General features: G+C 41.1%; 2 long non-coding RNA genes across 4 annotated transcripts in view; one reads left to right on the forward strand and one right to left on the reverse strand.

Annotated features, from left to right (window-relative positions):
* The window catches only part of LOC132342464 (uncharacterized), a 55,645-nt gene extending 35,730 nt beyond the window's left edge, over positions 1-19,915 (reverse strand). Inside the window, exon 1 of the long non-coding RNA XR_009490845.1 lies at positions 19,707-19,915. This is a non-coding gene — a long non-coding RNA (uncharacterized lncRNA). The remainder of the gene's footprint in view (positions 1-19,706) is intronic.
* LOC132342129 (uncharacterized) overlaps positions 1-20,889 on the forward strand; it is a 209,629-nt gene that overhangs the window by 56,325 nt on the left and 132,415 nt on the right. The gene's annotated exons all lie outside the window — the stretch shown is intronic.

Consider the following 20,889-nt stretch of genomic DNA (forward strand, 5'->3'; position numbering starts at 1 on the left):
TGAAATCATATGTGTGAAACTTTGGAAAATTGTTAAGCACTATAGAATTTAAAGAATATTTCATTCAATAAAATAAGAAGGGTAAAATAAAGTTCCAAGGCTTCTCCATTTAGGTTTAGATAATTCATAAAAAAGGCCTAATTCAGTAAACAGCAAGGACTTTAAACTAGAAATTGATATAATCCTCCCTGCCTCTTAAAACACTATTTTTCCCCTCCTTACTACTGTTGGTTGCTCTCTCATAACTACAACATTCTTCATTTTACAGTTTGGCGGTGATTTTTTTTTAAAGATTAGTTCTCAAGTTTTTTCCATCATTTCTCAAGATGGAAATTCTTCAGTTTGAGGGTATCATTATTGTCTATTATTGTCGGTTTCATTTTGCACTGCCCTGAATCTTCACATGCAAAATCAATTTCATCTTGTCTAAAAATGGAACCTTTGAAAACATAACAGTTGGCAGCTTGCCTCCATTTCTAATATCTGAGACCACCTTAGTATATTGCAGCACCGTTGGAATCCATAACTTTGGAGTCTCAAGCAGAAAAACATACTTACCATTCTGCATATTAATCTTAAATTTAGCTGTTATTAAGCAAGAAAGATAAGGGTCAACAATTAGAGTCTTAGAGCTACATATGGGATTGCCAGTGTTTCAGATAAAGTGGAAATTTATAGAATCAGGTTTTCTTAATGTTTACAAGAACTTCTGATTATTTTGACCTTATTTCTTGATAATCTTTTCCTCTCTCTTGCTCTGTTTTCTTTATATGACCCAGAATTGAGAATTGGGCTTTTTCGTAGGTTGTTTCTGCATGGAATCTATAGAGAAATCTATATTTGCTGGCGGGCGGGGATGGCTGAGGCAGCCCTATACATCTTTGACATGATTGGTTACTGTACCTTGATCTGGTGAATGTCTGGTGCCTCCAGAGCAGGATGAATTTCTAATGGGGATGCAAGTTAGGGGGAGTCCTTGATCAGGGCCCAGATGCAGAGGTGTCAGGCTGGACAAAGAGTCTTGCTTTTTTCAGACATTTGCAGAGTATTTGAACCCACCCAGTCCTTGTACTAGGAACCAGATGGATCTCCTGAGTTGATAAGTGTCTTCACTCAGGTTCCCAAAAGCAGACTCTGAGACAGGTTTTTATGAAGGCAATTTATTGAAGATGTGCTCTCAGGAGAAGAGAAGTGGGATGCATGCGTGCTCAGTCGCTTCAGTCGTGTCTGACTCTTTGCGACCCTATGGACTGTAGCCCACCAGGCTCCTCTATTCAGGTAAGAATAGTGGAGTGGATTTCCATGCCCTCCTCCAGGAGATTTCCCAACTCAGGGATCAATCCCTCATCTCCTGCATAGAACAGGGAAAGAAAGTAAGGATCTGATCTCACTTGGAATTAACTTCAGTCTATGTCCCACAAGGAGTTCTGGAGCATGAATTATACCATGGTTTAGTTGCACTTTGAGGCAAGGGAGCCAGAACTATATAGTCCCTGTCAGTTACTGGTGGCGGACTGTCTTGGGGGAGGGATGGCTTCTCTCAGAGGGCGGTTCTCTGGAGAAAGAGCATCTGGGTACCCTTAGTGGTGATGCTCAGTGCTACTGGGGGATGGATGTGCCCACTCAGTGCAGGGGATGTGGCAGGCTGGCAGCAGCATCCACTGCAGTAAGAAATGTCTTTCTCTTCTCACCCTATCTTAAGAACATAAAAAAATGCAGGTCAGTTCCTTTGCTTTTATTTAAGGAATTAAAATGATGCTCTGAATATAAATGGGTGTCTACACTGTCAGCCAGAGAAAACCTTAGCTTTCAGCTGCAGTTGAAATCTTGATTTGCTAGATATTTGTGGTTATGCATATTTAAGAAATCCCAAAGTTATAATTTAGGTGGATTACCACAAAACAACAGCAGAAATTAGTTATATACACAAAAAGCTTTTCTTCATCACCTCCCACCTCTGCCAATACCAATTTTTCCACATAATATTCAACTTTACAAATCCACTCCTTTTACTTAGGATTATTCATTTTCTCACTCAGATGAGCCACATATTGTTTTCATAGAAGCTTGGTTCACAGAGACTGGGAGATGACTAAGGGATGAAATTGGCCTAGAGTCAGATGATAACTAGCAACAGATACTTGGAATAATCAGCTATGTATTCAACTGCCCAGCAAAGTGGAGACTATCTCTCGCCTTTAGTTCAACATTGCCGTGAGAGAAACAACGCAGTGACTCTATTTTTTTTTCCAGTTTTTGAAAGAAGAAGTGAAATTTTAGGTTTTCTATATAAATAACCCCATTTAAAATGTTAGAATAAATTCATATTTAAAATACTGTGGAGGCCTACTCTGTAGAGGTCAACATAGCCTCAAGTCCTGTGAAAGTCTGTCTGCCTGCACATTGCTATAAGATTTTAATCCCCTAGGATGAAAAATAGGAGTCTTATTTACCTTTGTATCATATCCAAGAGGGAGTTTTGCATTTAATACTCAAATATTTATTAAATGATTTGTTGAAAAATTGTGGAGACTCTTAGCATTTACCAACATTTAGGAAGATCTACAATTAATCTAGAATCACTGTGCTAAAACTGGAAAAGAGAGAAAAGATAGCATTCTTACCCTCCAGCAGCTCACAGTATATCTGACCAGATAAAGAGATATGGAGAAGATAGTCACAGTCTGTGGGGGTGAAAATAAAATAAAACAAAAAAGTGAACAGTTTCAAGGTCTTTGAGAGAAGCAAATACAGTAACACCTAACTGATGAAAGTAAATTTATCAATAGGAGCTAATAGAACAAAGTTTTGAACGACAAGTTGTAGTCAGCCTATCAGTGTACATATGGCAAAAAAGAAAGGCTTTCAAAGCAGAAGAAACTGTGTACAAAGCCATGGAACAGTGATAGTTCAGAAAGCTGCACCTTTGACTAGTACATAGAGTGAAGGATGAAAAGATAGGAGAGGACACATCAAAGGTAAATCAACAGCCAATTTGGGTTGGGAAGTGGGACTTACATGTCATGCTAGGAAGTTTTTCAAGACAGTGATGGAAAACTGCTGAAAAATCAAAAAAGGAAGAGGGTAGTATATTTTTCAGGAAGGCATATGAGTAGCTACAGTATGGCCTCAGCCTCATCCCCAACTAAGGCCTGCTAAGAGCAGTACCTCCCAGCCCTCTCTATGACTGGGTTCATAAAGCTGACACATCTGTCCTTGCAAAAAGAAGCATTTCCAGTTATCCAAAGTCCATCACGTGACCTTTGGTGTGACCCAGGGGCCTCAATGAAACAAGAACTTGGCATGGCATCACACTCACTTCACCACAGTGAGCTGAGTTGTGCTTATTGCTAATAGGAAGCAGAGAGGGGAAAAGGACTATTGCGAAATTTTTTGGAAGCAACGCCTCTGGCAACCTGGTATCCTTTGAAATGTCTAGGATACCCTTGTAGTGAATTGAATAGCTGGAGAATAAAGCTGAAAGAAAAGCACTTCTCTCTATCTTACATTTATTTTTTTTTTAAAGCAACTAAAAATGAGATAAAGACTTGAGTGTAAGACCTGAAAGCACAACACTCTTAGAAGAAAATATAATGGAGTAAGCTCCTTCATAAATGCATAAAGAAAGAAGAGATGGCAAGAAAACACAGAACAACTATACAAACAAGTTCTTAATGACCCGGGCAACCCCTGTGGTGTGGTCACTCACCTAGAGCCAGACAGCCTGGAGTGTGAAGTCAAGTGGGCCTTAGGAAGCATTACTACAAACAAAGCTAGGGGAGGTGATAGAATTCCAGCTGAGCTATTTCAAATCCTAAAAGATGATGTTATTAAAGTGCTGCATTCTATACGTCAGCAAATTTGAAAAACTCAGCAGTGGCCACAGAACTGTAAAAGGTTAGCTTTCATTCCAGTGCCAAAGAAGGGCAGTCCCAAAGAATGTCCAAACTACCAGACAATTGTGCTTGTTTTGCATGCTAGTAAGGTTATGCTCAAAGCCCTTCAACCTGCGTTCAGCAATATGTGAACCAAGAACCTCCAGATGTACAAGCTGGATTTAGAAAAGGCAGAGAAACCAGAGATCAAATTGCCAACATTTGGTGGATCATAGAGAAAGCAAAGGAATTCCAGTAAAACATCTACTTCTGCTTCATTGACTATGCTAAAGCCTTGGACTGTGTGGAGAACAACAAACTGGAAAATTCTTAAAGAGAGGAATACCAGACTATCTGTCTCCTGAGAAACCTATATATATGTGGGTCAAGAAGCAACAATTAGAACCGGACATGGAACACTGGACTGGTTCAAAATTGGGAAAGGAGTATGGCAAGGCTATATATTGTCACCCTGTTTATTTAGCTTATATGCAGAGTACATCATGCAAAATGTCAGGCTGGATGAATCATAAGCTGCAATCAAGATTGCTGGGAGAATATCAACAACCTCAGATATGCAGACGCCACTCTAATGCCAGAAAATGAAGAGGAACTAAAGAGCCTCTTGATGAGGGTGAAAGAGGAGAGTGAAAAAGCTAGCTTAAAACGTAACATTCAAAAACTTAAGATCATGGCATTCAATCCCATCAGTTCAGTTCAGTTCAGTCACACAGTCGTGTCCGACTCTTTGTGACTCCATGAATCACAGCATGCCAGGCCTCCCTGTCTATCACCAACTCCCGGAGTTCACTCAAACTCATGTCTATCGAGTCGGTGATGCCATCCACCCATCTCATCCTCTGCCGTCCCCTTCTCCTCCTGCCCCAAAATCCCTCCCAGCATCAGGGTCTTTTCCAATGAGTCAACTCTTCTCATGAGGTGGCCAAAGTATTGGAGTTTCAGCTTTAGCATCAGTCCTTTCAATGAACACTGAGGACTGATCTCCTTTAGAATGGCCTGGTTGGATCTCCTTGCAGTCCAAGGGACTCTCAAAAGTCTTCTCCAACACCACACTTCAAAAGCATCAATTCTTCGGTGCTCAGCTTTCTTCACAGTCCAACTCTCACATCCATACATGACCACTGGAAAAACCATAGCCTTGACTAGACGGACCTTTGTTGGCAAAGTAATATCTCTGCTTTTTAAAAGGGGAAAAAGTGTAAACAGTGAAAAATTTTATTTTCTTGAGCTCCAAAATCACTGTGGACAGTGACTGTGGCCTTGAAATTACAAGATGCATGTGGCTTGGAAGGAAAGCTATGACAAACCTAGACAGCAAATTAAAAAGCAAAGCTATCACTTTGCCAACAAACGTCCATATAAAAAAAAAGCATAGAAAGCTATGGTTTCTCCAGCAGTCATGTACAGATGTGAGACTTGGACCATAAAAAAGGCTGAGCACCAAAGAACTGATGCTTTCAAATTGTAATGCCAGAGAAGACTCTTCAGAGCCCCTTGGACTACAAGGAGATGAAGCCTGTCAATCCTAAAGTAAATCAGCCCTTAATATTCATTGGAAGGACTGATGCTGAAGCTGACTCTTCAGTACTTTGCCCACATGATGTGAAGAGCCAACTTATTGGGAAAGACCCTGATGCTGGGAAAGATTGAAGGCAAAAGGAGAAGGGGGTGGCAGAGGATGAGATGGTTAGATAGCATTACTGACTCAATGGACATGAGTTTGAGCAAACTCTAAGAGATAGTGAAGAACAGGGAAGTCTGGCATGCTACAGTTCATGGAGTCACAAAAAGTCAGACACAGCAGGTGAACTCACACACAAACTCCTTGATAGCAGTCTTGGCAATGATTATTTAGATTTAACACCAAAAGCAAATGCAACAAAAACAAACAAGTGGAACTATATTAAAAAAGCCTCTGGACAGCAAAGGAAACTATCTGCAAAATTAAAAGGCACCCTATGGGACTGGGAAAATATTTGAAAATCATGTATCTGATAAGGAATTAATACATAAAATATATAAAGAACTCAACTCAATTGAAAGATTAAACAATCTGATTAAAAAATGAACAAAGGAACCAAATAAACATTTTTCTAAAAGAGGACACATGAAAAGATGGGCAACACTACTAATAATCAGAGAAATACAAATCAAAAGCCCAATGAGGTGTCACTGCATACCTGTTAGAATGGCTGTTATCAGGAAAGACAAGAAATAACAAATGTTAGTAAGGATGTGGAGGAAAAAGAGACACTTGTGCATTGTTGGTGAGAATGTAAATTGGTACAGCTACTATGTTTAATAGTGTGGAAACCCCTCAAAAAATTAAAAATAAAACTACCATACAATTCAACAATTCTACTTCTAGGGTATATTTCCAAAGAAAATGAAATCACTATTTAGAAAAGATTTCTGTACCCCCGATTCATTGCAGCATTGTGCACAACAGTTAAGACATGGACGCAAGTATCCATCAACAGATAAAGGGATAAAGAAAACAGATAAATATATTTCTACACACACATATACACACAATTGAATACTCTTCAGCCATAAAAAGAAGGAAATCCTGCCATTTGTGGCAACAAGGATGGAACCTGAAGAGCATTATGCTAAGTGGAAGAAGTCAGAGAGAAAAACAAAAACTTACATTGGAATCTTAAAAAATAAAAGCACTCTTCTCTTAAATCAAAGATCTCCAGCCACTTGAAAATTGTAAACTGTTGACTCAAGAGCCAGAGGCAGATTTAATTGCCCACAAACTGTTGCCTGCAATATGTGAAAGCAATTTTTAAAAATTAATTGTCATTGAAAGACTGGCAAGTTAATGTTAGAATCCTCTACGTCTCTTGTAAATAATGCTACTGTGAACATTGGGGTGCATGTATCTTTTTGAATTAGTGTTTTCATTTTTTTCTGATTAAATAGCCAGGAGTGGAATTCCTAGATGATTTGCCAGAGAGGAGAGAAGTAGGGGAGGAGATAAAAATGGGTGAAGGGAGTTAAGAGATACAAACTACCAGTTACAAAATAAATGTCACAGGATTATAAAGTCATGGAGAATATAGTCAATATTTTATAACTACTTTCTATGGTGTGTAATCTATAAAAATATTGAATCACTATGTTGTCTACCTGAAGCTAATGTAATATTGTAAGTCAACTATATTTCATTTAAATAGTAATCTCCATGTCTGGTTTATGTTAAAAATCCTGAACTATCTGGAAATACTAGGCCCATTTTAGTATTTTAATTAATTGCTTGCCATACTTAAAACATGTCTTCAGCCATGAGGCTTAGTGTTCATATAGAAGTTAGAGAAGACATCCTGGGTAACAGAGACACTGGCATGATTCATTTGTTTTATGCATGCCTTTACAAAAAGAAAAATGTGTGTAAGTAATATAATGAACCAAGAAAACTGAAGTTCTAGTCTTACAGCATGCATGCTGAGTTGCTTCAGTCATGTCTAACTGTTGGCAACCTCATGGACTGTAGCCCACCACAGTTCTCTCTCCATGGGATTCTCCAGGCAAAAATACTGGAGTGACTTGCCATTCCCTCCTCCAGGGGAGTCTCTCTGACCCAGGGATTGAACCCATGTCTCTTACATCTCCTCATGGGCAGGCAGGTTCTTTACCACGAGCGCCAAGTTGCTCATAACCTACAATATCATTGGGATGAGAAGATTTGCCTTCCTAAATTCAGCTTTCCTATACATAACTCTTTGTGTGTTAACTTTTTTTATTTTTGGTGATATACACTTTGTTTTAGGGTCAATTTGAATTAGCGACCAAACAAGGTAAAACTTCACCTTTAAAAAAAAAAATCGAAGATGGTTACATAATTCATTTGCAAACTAATGTATACCTGAGACAACCAAATACAATTTAAGGCAATAATGGGAATATAGGAATTTTGTTGGTACCTTCCCAAAAAATAACACATAGTCAACTGTGAAAGGACATTATTTGTCATCAAGGATTAATTTGTGACTATAGGACATGCTGTTGTGAAATGTAGCTTGTATTAAGTAAAAAAGTTTTCCTGGAATCAAAAATGTTTATGAATGACAACTTATAGAAGCATGTCAGTTGTTTGAGCAGAAATGATGTGTACCAGTCAGGAATGACCATTTGGAAATGGAAATCTAACTGCACATATTTCTTATCATTTTGAAGACATAACTAAGAAACTATAGAAAAAGTTTTACGAAAATAATACCATCTTATATTTTGAATAATACCATCTTATTTTTGTACAGGCTTCCCAGGTGGCAAAGTGGTGAAGAATCTACCTGCCAGTGCAGGAGACTTGGGTTTGATCTCTGGGTCAGTAAGATCTCCTGGCATAGGAAATGACAAAATGGCAACCCACTCCAGTATTCTTGCCTGGGAAATCCCAGGGACAGAGGAGCCTGGTGGGATCACAAAGAGTCAGACACGACTAAGTGCACACGCGTGCACACACACACATATCTTATTTTTGTGGTGTTGATGAATACTTTTCCATTACTAAATAACTTTTGGGAGAGGCCCAGGAGGGGCACATCTCAGAAATGACTTCTTTATGTGTTGAGAATAGTCTTGATTTAATGCAGACTACCAAGAAGTACTAAGTGTGACTTGAAATAGTACTCTTATGAGTATAGTTGGTACTTGGTATTAATATTAGATTACAGTGAAACTTAAATCCTGGTGACATTGTTTTACAGAGACTGGGAACTCAAATCTGCCTACTACATTTTCTCAGAAATCATTTTGTGCTAGGAATTTAAAATCTCACCCAATGTGGATGTGGTTTTTGTTCTAGGAGCTGGACATGGCACTGTGCTGGAGCCTTAGACAATGCAATACTTGGCTTATGAAACATAATGTCTATAGAATGACAAATTAGGTGTCCTGGTCATTCATTACATAGTGCTAAAAACATGTTTTGACTTCTTGGAGGGAAAAAAAGACCTGACTTATTCCTGTTATTCAAAGGGAAATTCTAGAGAAAAAAAAAATGTATGGGTGAGGTTAGAGCTCCCTTTTAAGTTCACAAGTACATGGTAGCAAAGACAACTTAAGCTCGTCAGTTTAAGGTTCCTTCCCTCTTTCAGCAGACATGTAGATCAGTCCTGAAAAACTTACATAAAGACAGACATCAAGTTGCAGGAAAACATCATTTGTCCCACAGGTTTCTACTGCGATTCCATGATTCAGCCTGGTCCCTCAGTTCTTAGTCCATTCAAGTGTCTGTTGAACTTTCACTTCCTCTTATGTAAAGGCTGGCAAATTTCCTCATATATTCTGGGCCCCGTTGTGAATCATGTTTCTGCCAACAGATTGTCCTAAGAACTATGGCGTTCTCTTGCCTTGATCCACCACTTCTTAAGTCCTGTTCTCTGGCTCTGCTTTTTTTCCTGCAAGGTGTAGATTCTCTCTACTCCCCTAAATCTGCCAGGGGTCTTGCCTTCTCTCTGGGTCTCTTCCCAGAAGGCAGAGTATCAGACCTCTCTCTCTGGGGTCTACCCACTTGTTGCTGTAGTTGTTTAGTTACTAAGTCATGTCTGACTCTTTGCGACCCCATGGACTGTAGCCACCAGGATCCTCTGTCCATGGGATTTTCCAGACAAGAATACTGGAATGAGTTGTCATGTCCTTCTCTAGGGGATCTTCCTGACCCGGGAATTGGACCAGCATCTTCTGCCTTGGAGGCGGATTCTTTACTGGTAAGCCACCAGGGAAGCCCACCCCAATCTTTTTGGCACCAGGGACCAGTTTGGTGGAAGATGATTTTTTCACAGACCCAGAGAGAGGGGATGGTTTCAGGATGATTTCAAGCACAGTGCATTTATTGTGTACTTTATTTCCATTATTATTATATCAGCTGTATCATAGACCATCAGGCATTAGATCCCAGAGGGATCCCTGCCATACATCTCCCCAGCCTGGAGAAGCTTTTTCTTGTACTAGAGGGAATGTTATTCTCCAGTCCTGTTCCTCATACATTTTAGATGAACCCATAACTATCTGTTTCCCTTGCAGAGCTGAGGATTTTAGAAACAAAGCTAAGAAATAGCTCTCGGGATACTTTGGCTTTCTACCCTGTCCCATTCCTCCTCCAAGGCAATGAAGACAAAGGCAATAATTGGGTCTAGGAACTTTAGATGTAAGAACACAGGAATGGGATGGAGGGAGCAGGGAGGGGAAAGAGACAGAACACTTGTAGAACAAAAGAGAAGAGAAAGTTCAGAATACTGTTCCAGGAGACAGTATTTTAAAAGCACTCCAGATGGTCTGAAAAATTAACTAGTCAAAGGGCAGATGCTCCAGATGTCTGGAGGGGATCCTCCCAGGCCTTTTCTGTGTTATTACCATCCCAGAGCTCAGTGCATTCTGCAGCACTGTTATTTAAAATTAAAAGCAAAAAAGCTGTAAACACCCTCACTTGTGACTTGCCTTCCTTGAAAACAAGTTTCTCAATAGATTAACCATTGATTGCCAAAACACATTCCTTGGTCAGTTTTCCTGAGATGCCTCATGAAAATTAATTCTTTGCAGGGTTAATTTTCTCCCACTGCCAGGTTACTGTGAAACTTTCCACTGCCAGGTTTGAGCTGTTTATCCATGAGGAGTGTGGTAATTTGTCTCCATCCATCTGCCTATTTTACTCACTCAACATTGGATGGGCACACACACAAGGAAGTAGGAATATAAGTAAGGATTAAATATAGTCACTGCCTCCAAGGATTCAGCCTATTGAGGATGGCAAAACTATACACAGACAGTTTCAATATAGTGTGGTAAGGGCTCTGCCAGAAACTGCCCAAGGACTTCTCTATCTCAAAAGTAGCAGAAGAATCAAATAGCCAGTTACTCTACTAGCTATCAGTAGAGATAGCAGGCCTGCCTAATGGCTCAGATAATAAAGAATCTGCCTGCAATGCAGGAGACCTGAGATCCTGGGTTGGGAAGATCCCCTGGAGGAGGGGATGGCAACCCACTCCACTATTCTTGCCTGGAGAATCCCATGGACAGAGGAGCCTGGTGGGTTACAGTCTATGGAGTTGCAAAGAGTTGGACATGACTGTACAGTACTGGACAGTACAAGTACAGCTACTTGTACTCCTTTCCCTGGGCAATGGCAGCTATCCTAAAGATATTTTGTCTTTGTCAACTGCCTAGTATCTTTTATTTATTTATCTAAGTAGGCACAGGCAGAGAATTGAATTGATAATTCCCTTTAGTTCATGGATCATTAAGCAGTTAATCAGTCAACTACCAAGTCAGTTGTCAAGAGGCTTAGCCTAGCAAGCTAGCTGAAGACAGGGGCACACAGACTTTGCAATGGTAGTTTTAAATGAGAAGGTTAATCTTTCCTACTGTACATTGCCTACTTGCTTGAGTTGCTGATTCACCACTTTATTCCACAAAGGATAGAAGACCAGATGGTGAGAGTAACTTAGATCCTGCACTCACCAAGGTCAATAGTAATCCTTTCTGGGTAGTCTATTTGTCTAGATTTGAAACATTGAAGAGGAACACATACCTCACAAACACCAGTGTTAAACTGCTTTTGACAAAAACTTTTATTTCTAAAAACCTGAAGTATTTCTGAGCAGAAAAGGATTATCAGCTTAATTCAGAACATTTAAAAAATTCTATTATTGGAGTATAACTGCTGTATAATGTTGTGTTAGTTTCTGCTGTATAACAATGTTGATCAGTTACATGTATTCCCTCCTTCTTGAGCACCTCTCCCACCCCTCTAGATTGTCACAGAACACCTTGCTGAGTTTCCTGTGCTTTATAGCAGGTTCCCATCAACTATCTATTTTACACATGGGCTCCCCTGATGGCGCAGAAGGTAAAGAACCTACCTGCAGTGTGGGAGACCTGGGTTTGATCCCTGGTTGGGAAGATCCCCTGGAGGAGGGGATGGCAACCCACTCCAGTATTCTTGCCTGGAGAATCCCTATGGAAAGAGGAGCCTGGCAGGCTACGATCCATGAAGTCGCAATGAGTCAGACACGACTGAGCAACTAAGCACAGCACAGTGTATATATGCTGGCTCAGATGGTAAAGAATCTGCCTGAAATGCAGGAGACCAGGATTCAATCTCTGGGTCAGGAAGATCTCCTGGAGAAGGGAACCGCTACCTAGTCCAGGATTCTTACCTGGGAAATCCAGAGGATCCTGGAGGGCCACAGTCCATGGGGTCACAGATGAGTCTGACAGGACCGAGGGACTAACACTTCCAGTGCATATATGTCAATGCTACTCTCCCAGTTTGTCCTACCCTCCCCTTAACCTCACTGTGTCCACACGTCTGTTCTCTGGATCTGCGTTTCTATTACTGCTCTGCAAATAGGTTCGTTTGTACCATTTTTCTAGATTTCACATATATGTGTTAATATATGATATTTGTCTTTCTCTTTCTGACTGATTTCACTCTGTATGACAGAGTTTAGTTTTATCCACATCACGAAAAGGACCCAGTTTCATTCCTTGAGCTAAACAGTTCCACCTCGCCTTTCTTTCAGTCAGTTCAGTTCAGTTCAGTCTCTCAGTTGTGTCCATCTCTTTGTGACCCCATGGACTGCTGCACGCCAGGCCTCCCTGTCCATCACCAACTCCCAGAGTTTACCCAAACTCATGCCCATCAAGTCGGTGATGTCATCCAGCCATCTCATCCTCTGTTGCCCCCTTCTCCTCCTGCCCTCAATCTTTCCCAGCATCAGGGTCTTTTCAAATGAGTCAGCTCTTTGCATGAGGTGGCCAAAGTATTGGAGTTTCAGCTTTAGCATCAGTCCTTCCAATGAACACCCAGGACTGATCTCCTTTAGAATGGACTGGTTGGATCTCCTTGCAGTCCAAGGGGCTCTCAAGAGTCTTTCCCAACACCACAGTTCAAAAGCATCAATTCTTCGGCACTCAGCTTTCTTTATAGTCCAACTCTCACATCCATACATGACTACTGAAAAAACCATAGCCTTGACTAGATGGACCTTTGCTGGCAAAGTAATGTCTCTGCTTTTGAATATGCTAACTAGGTTGGTCATAACTTTCCTTCCAAGGAGTAAGCATCTTTTAATTTCATGACTGTGATTTTGGAGCCCCCAAAAATAAAGTCAACTACTGTTTCCACTGTTTCCCCATCTATTTGCCATGAAGTGATGGGACCAGATGCCATGATCTTCGTTTTCTGAATGTTGAGCTTCAAGCCAACTTTTTCACTCTCCTCTTTCACTTTCATCAAGAGGCTCTTTAATTCTTTTTCACTTTCTGCTAGAAGGATGATGGTGTCATCTGCATATCTGAGGTTATTGATATTTCTCCTGGAAATCTTGATTCCAGCTGGTGCTTCATCCAGCCCAGCATTGATAACTGCATATAAGTTAAATAAGCAGGGTGACGATATGCAGCCTTGATGTACTCCTTTTCCTATCTGGAAGTTTCTATTCTCTATCTCTGTCCCTCTCTTTCTATTTTGTCATAACTTCATCCTCAGAAAATCACCAGTTTGTTCTTTGGACCACATAATTTTACCATTATTCCTCTTGGAAGACTCTCTCTACCATAGGAGTTAATGTGTTGAGTTAATGGGAGTTAACGCACCATATGAGTTATTGAGTTATTCACAAAATAAGCATTTCTCTACTAAAGTAATGCTGTTTCTTTTTTTGACATGTCAGGACAAGTATAACTAAATGAAAATGAAAGGTATTGAAATGACATTCAATTCAAAAACATGTGTTATGTTACAGTTGTTTACATGTCTATCAGCTTTGTGAACCTGGAGTCTGGAGGAAGGAATGTGGACTTTGGTATTAAGTAGCTTTACGGGCTTCCCTGGTATCTCAGATGGTAAAGAATCCACCTGCAATGCAAGAGACCTGTGTTCGATCCCTGGGTTGGGAAGATCCCCTGGAGGAGGGCATGGCAACCCACTCCAGTCAGTATTCTTGTCTGGAGAATCCCTATGGACAGGGGAGCCTGGTGGGCTACATAGTCCATGGGGTCACAGAGTCGGACATGACTGAGCAACTAAGCACAGCACAGCACAGCTTTACTTTAGTTCCCTATAGAGTAATTCAGGAGCTATATATCCTTGGTCAAGTTCCTTAGTGTCTCTAAGCCTCAATTTTTTCATCTGTTAAAGCAACAAGTCATGGTGGCCTTGTGCTTTCTGCTTACTTTGTACTTGGCATCTCCCTCTACCCAACAAGCCTCTCCTTTCTCTCTACTTCCACTTACTCTGAATCCCACCCATCCGACAAGTCCAAGTTCTAGTCACTATTTCCCCAGTTGCTCTGGCCCACTGTGACCTCTGCTCCTTTGAACTTTCTAGAGTAAATAAATACTCCTTGTACTACTCAATTAGCACTTACCACACTACCTTTGTAAAACATTCTTAAGGAGAAAGGAAAAAGAGTGCAAGAAGTAGGTCTAGATCAAACTACTTTTTCACCAATTTTCTGGTTCAAGCCTCCATGAAACACATCTTGATCATTTTTTCCTTTGTAATTTAATTTAATTTATTTATTTTTGGCTGTTCTGGGTCTTTGGGACTGTGCATGGTCTTTCTCTAGTTGCTGCGAGCAGGAGCTACTCTCCAATTGCTGTGCATGGGCTTACTGCAGTGGCTTTTCTTGTGCGGAGCACAGGCCCTAGGGTGCCAAGACTTCAGGAGTTGCAGCACGTGGCTCAGTAATTGCAGCTCCCGGGCTCTAGAGCACAGGCTCAATAGTTGTGGCACTTGGACAGGGCTAGTTACTTCAAGGCTTGTGAGATCCTCCCAGATCAAGGATTGAACCTGTGTCTCCTGCATTGGCAGGTGAATTCTTCACCACTGAGCCTCCCGGGAAGCCTTATCTTGATCTTTCATTAGTCAGATAGATTGTTCTTAGATATTGCTCTTGGAATTCTTAGATATTCCATTGCAATTTCTCTGTCCATCCATCTAGTTCTAGGTTGAAAGGGGCGGCGGGGGAGGGTTAAAATGCCATCAGACACTGCTGTTCCACCAGGAATGTGAACCTTCTGATGCTTCCTTGCCATTTTCCTTAACCTACTCTGAACCAGGGGAATTATGAGTTTCTCCCCTTAACAACTGAGGTCAGTGTCACCATTACTGTCAAATGACAAAACAGACAAATTTGGCTAACCCAAGACCTGAGTTGCTGCTGCTGCTGCTAAGTCGCTTCAGTCATGTCCGGCTCTGTGCGACCCCAGAGATGGCAGCCCACCAGGCTCCCCTGTCCCTGGAATTCTCCAGGCAAGAACACTGGAGTGGGTTGCCATTTCCTTCTCCAATGCATGAAAGTGAAAAGTGAAAGTGAAGTCACTCAGTCGTGTCCGACTCCTAGCGACCCCATGGACTGCAGCCTACCAGGCTCCTCCATCCATGGAATTTTCCAGGCAAGAGTACTGGAGTGGGGTGCCATTGCCTTCTCCAAAGACCTGAGTTAAAACCTACAAATTTCCACCTCTGCTTGCCTTGAGCAGAAACCTTCTTCAAATCACTCAAAACTACAGCCAGTGCTGTTTTCTTGCTCTCAGCATTCTGACCAGGTGATTTTAAATGGTTATCCAAAAACTTTGCTCCATTTCAAAGCCCTTTTCCAGACAACAAACAACTTCTTCACTCTGGCTGTACATTTGGCTCTATTCCCTCTGTCTGGAACTGTGTTTCAGCTTTAGTTTGAAAGCAAGAGAGTTCCAGAAAAACATATATTTCTGCTTTATTGACTATGCCAAAGCCTTTGACTGTGTGGATCACAATAAACTGTGGAAAATTCTGAAAGAGATGGGAATACCAGACCACCTGATCTGCCTCTTGAGAAATTTGTATGCAGGTCGGGAAGCAACAGTTAGAACTGGACATGGAACAACAGACTGGTTCCAAATAGGAAAAGGAGTACGTCAAGGCTATGTATTGTCACCCTGCTTATTTACCTTATATGCAGAGTACATCATGAGAAACGCTGGGCTGGAAGAAGCACAAGCTGGAATCAAGATTGCCTGGAGAAATATCAATAACCTCAGATATGCAGATGACACCACCCTTATGGCAGAAAGTGAAGAGGAACTAAAAAGCCTCTTGATGATAGTGAAAGTGGAGAAAGAAAAAGTTGGCTTAAAGCTCAACATTCAGAAAATGAAGATCATGGCATCCAGTCCCATCACTTCATGGGAAATAGATGGGGAAACAGTGGAAACAGTGTCAGATTTTATTCTTCTGGGCTCCAAAATCACTGCAGATGGTGACTGCAGCCATGAAATTAAAAGACGCTTACTCCTTGGAAGAAAAGTTATGACCAACCTAGAGAGCATATTCAAAAGCAGAAACATTACTTTGCCAACAAAGGTTCATCTAGTCAAGGCTATGGTTTTTCCAGTGGTCATGTATGGATGTGAGAGTTGGACTGTGAAGAAGGCTGAGCGCCAAAGAATTGATGCTTTTGAACTGTGGTGTTGGAGAAGACTCTTGAGAGCCCCTTGGACTGCAAGGAGATCCAACCAGTCCATTCTGAAGGAGATCAGCCCTGGGATTTCTTTGGAAGGACTGCTGCTAAAGCTGAAACTCCAGTACTTTGGCCACCTCATGCGAAGAGTTGACTCATTGGAAAAGACTCTGATGCTGGGAGGGATTGGGGGCAAGAGGAGAAGGGGACAACAGAGGATGAGATGGCTAGATGGCATCACTGATTCGATGGACGTGAGTCTCAGTGAACTCTGGGAGTTGGTGATGGACAAGAAGGCCTGGTGTGCTGAAATTCATGGGGTCGCAAAGAGTTGGACACGACTGAGTGACTGATCTGATCTGGTTGAACGTTCTCCTTGAATCACATTCCTCAGGATGCCTAGTCCTTATCACAGTGTTCTACAGTGTCTTTTTTTGGATTGCATTGTTAAGGATGTCATCATTCCATTAACTGAAAAATTGTATTATTCTGCTTCTTATCAATGAACTCATCATTTTATATATATATATATATATATATATATACATACTTGGCCAGCATATTATGTCTCTAGGTCATGGAGTCTGTGCAGACTGGGTCTAATTTTTTTCTTCCTTGGGGATTTAGGAGCCTGTTAAACATACAGTATCCTGCTATATATATTTACCAATTGCTACAGTGCTACGTTTTCCTGGACAGTCCCTGATTCTAATACACTGTCTAAGCTTTATGTGCATATTTTTTATGTATAGGTCCTATTTTGAAGTTTGGAAACCTCAGATTCATATAATCTGATCCCAGTTTTCAAGAAACTTTCCATTCTGTGGTTTTAGGGCACAACCACAAAACAAAAACCAGAAGACTGTAAATAAAAAGGGTCAACCTGATCAAAACAGATAAGAGCATTATATCATTTCAGAGTCATTTAGGGTTGGGAAGGCAGGGAGATCTCACTTGGAAGTGATATCAAAGTCAAGGCCTTTGCATATATTTCTACTCATTCACATTTTTTAAGTAATACACTTGTTGACATCTTAGGGATATATTGTCTCAAAGTTTGGGAGATGTGATGGGCTTGAAGGAAGATGTTCCCAGCATGGTGAGTCTACTTTCTGTAGGCCTGCAGGCTGCTGGATGCTGACTGAGGCGTCTCGGTGTGGCCCACATGGCTCTGCATGGAGCATAGTCAATAGAGAGTCCTGTGCTTTCTACTCACAATGAGCCTGCTGTGAAGCAGAAATGATGACAGAGGTGGTAAAGCCACTGAGTTGGCTTACTCACTGGGAGGGTGAAATTCAAGGTCAGTCAGCTTCTGTTATCCTAGCAACCCGCCCCCACTTCCTCTTGGCAAATAAATCACACAACATGAAGTGTTTGAGTTAGGGGAGGACTGCAAGGCACTAAAAAGTTGGTTAAGAGGCTTCTGTTCTGACTCTGCTTCCATTGCATCAAGGTTCCTGGGCAATCCATTTATTTAGTCAAATAATTAGGGTGCTGGATGGTAGAGAATTTCTGAGCAAAGGTAGCTTTTTTTTAATACAGTCATAAAATTCCATTACATTCCATTGCCAAAGAAATATTAAGAACTTTGTATAGCTATAGAAAAAGCAACTAATTTTTTAAAGAGTCAACATTTTAAAGTCAGCAAAACAGAACAACTTTGCCCCCTGCAAAAGAAGGTGATTGGAGCAGATAGGTGGTGTTTTATGCTTTTTAAAAAGCGCTGATAGCCTGTTATCAATAAAATCTCATACAAAGCCATGATATATCAAAGGGACGAAGCAGAAACTGGTTGAAGTGGCAGAAACTGTCTACATAGCTTTTAAAACCTAAGCCGAAAAGTCTGTGTAGCTTCCCTTGCACAGAGCGTGAGGGCACTGCATAGCAGAATCTGAAACTGCTGGCCTCCACGCCTCCACACTGACTTCGGCTCTGACATTCCAAAAGGGAGCAATGTTCCCAATTTTTTTTTTTCTTTTTAACAAGGAAATATTTAATTCTACTTTTCTGGTGTGAATAAAAGGAAAAGGCAGTATGGACAAGGGCATGGTCATGTGTTAAGCAGCTTTCTTTTTGTTCTTCTTGTATCATGAAGGTTTGAGAGCAGACGAGAGGTAAAGGGAAGTTCTGTACCTCCGAGTAATCAGCTCTCCACTCTTCCATTAAGCAACAAAACAAATGAACATAAAGAAGATACACTGTGTTTCATGACCAGGCACTGGTCCTGTCTCCCTCACCCCATCCCCTCTCTCCATGAAAGAGTTGGGGGGTCTCTGAGCTCCTCTTTAAACCACACTGCTAAACCCTGGAAGGGTTAAGGCAGAAGATGGAAGTGTGGTCTCAGGGGGAGATGGAAGAGGAAACATCAGTGTATGAGATAAGGAACTTCCAAGAAGGCAGGCTGAGTGTTGACTTGGGAAGGCCAGTCTCTGCATACTTGGACATCTTCCTCAGGGCCCTAATGGTGGCTGGTCTTGGTCATCCTCCCCACTGTAAAGGCATGATATTAAGATCAATGAAATAATCCCTAGGTATACTCAGATTCCACAATATATGCTGTCACGAAGTGCATGATACCATGCAATTCACTAATTTTCACAGGCCCCAAAATGAGGGTTCCACTATCTACTTCACAGGAAGCCTACATTTCAGAAAATTTAAAGTACTATAAAAATGTACATAAGCCCTCTGGGATATCCTTTCCCCTCTCCTCTCATCTTTTGTATACTTTTCCTCATCGTCTTATCAAGAGATGGAGGTAAAGGAAAGGCATTATGTGAATTTGTTGGAAGAGGTAGGTAAAAGCAGAGGAGAATAACCATTCTTCCCTTTTAAACTCGCCAACTGCCATTCCATTCAAGTCCTATTTCTCTCTAGTTGAGGTGGATATTTGCGTCTTCTCTATTTCCTAGACACATACTACAAAAAAAGAACTTTGGAAGTTTCTAAGCATTAGACAAAGTATAAAGTAAAAATGTTACTTAGTTCAGAGAGAACTCAACTTATTTAATGAAAGCATAATGAGCCTGAGATGTATTGTTTTCATTCAACAAATTCCAGGAACGCATGTAACCTCATGCTAAATCCACCTTAAAAAGAAAGAAATGTCTTATTCAGTGTTAAGTCACTTATCTAGTTTGAAAGATCCACAGAAGGCTCTTACTATAATGAGGAATCTGTTGGAGAAATCAGGCATGATGTATGTACTACTAGTAAGAATTGGCTCTATTCTTAAAACCAGAAAATTAGCCATTAAAGAATGTATAGACCCATGGAAAAACATTTAGAGGGAAAGGAAACTTAGATGTGTAACAAACTATGACAAATCCAGTGACTTCAAACAACAATCACTTACATAACTCATGAAACTGCAATTTGGGCAGGGCTTGGTGGGGAAGACTTGTATCTGTTCCATGTGGCATCAACTGAGGCTTCCTAGGGCCTGGAGGATCCACTTGTAAGTTGGCATACTCACATGCCTGGCCTGTTGTTGGCTGGGAGCTCAGTGAGGGCAGGAGGCTGGAGATCTCTAGTCCCTTCCACTTGGGAGGCTCTATGAATTGCATAGTGGCAGGGTTCCAGAACTCAGAATCCTACAGGATAAGAAGTGGAAGCTTCTAGTTTCATAAGGCCTAGAACTAGAAATAACCACAGCAGCTTTTAAATTTAATTAGTCTAATTTGTTTATTTTTGCTTTAATAACTTTTACTCTAGGAAGGAGCAGAAATGAATCATGCCATCTGGAGAAGAGGGATGCTAATATGGGTAGGGAGACTGTGTAGGAAGCTTCTCTAAGTTGTGCCCTGACTACCTGTCTCTCCACTATGATCCAGGTCCTTCCCTAGGATTGCAACAACAAGATATCTGTGGGCCCCTTGGAAAGGGCTTGGGAATGGTCACGAGGCTGAGCCATCTGCCAACCAAGCCTATGTCTGTTGACCGTGGTCATCCTTTCATGGTGGCTGGATCAGTGACTGGTGTTGGTCACTGATCAGGACTGAAGGGTAAACAGGGCTCAGAGCAGGCCCTGCACACATGTGAGGAGTCTGTTTCTGGTGAACCTCCCACTTCCCAAGCTTTTGGCCTATTCCCCAGGGCCTTGATCTCTTTAGTCCCAAGATCCTCTTCTACAAATGAGGCAGGTTCTATACAGCCCTGAGGAGAATGGGGAATCAGTTAATAACTTGGCAGATGAGGGATTCAGTTCAAATATTAGTATTTGACCAAATCTCTCCCATCAACTCATGAGTTCACCTTTTCTTTAAAGGATTTCCAAAAGCCAATGTTTCAAGCCCAACCAAGAGGAGCACTGATACTCTTAACCAAAAGGATTCTCATTATAGCAAGAGTACTATAAACTTCCTCAGATATAGTCCCAATTTAGGATAGCATTTCTCTGTCAATTTGCCATCTCACAACATCCACTTCTGAATAGTCTTACACATCACCATGAGTTCAACATCTGTCCCAAGGAATGAGACCCAGAGATGGAGTTTAGAGAATGTTCTTTTAATAATAGGGTAATATATGTCCCATTG

This window comes from Bos taurus, chromosome 16, assembly GCF_002263795.3.
Source record: "Bos taurus isolate L1 Dominette 01449 registration number 42190680 breed Hereford chromosome 16, ARS-UCD2.0, whole genome shotgun sequence".
Taxonomy (NCBI): Eukaryota; Metazoa; Chordata; class Mammalia; order Artiodactyla; family Bovidae; genus Bos; species Bos taurus.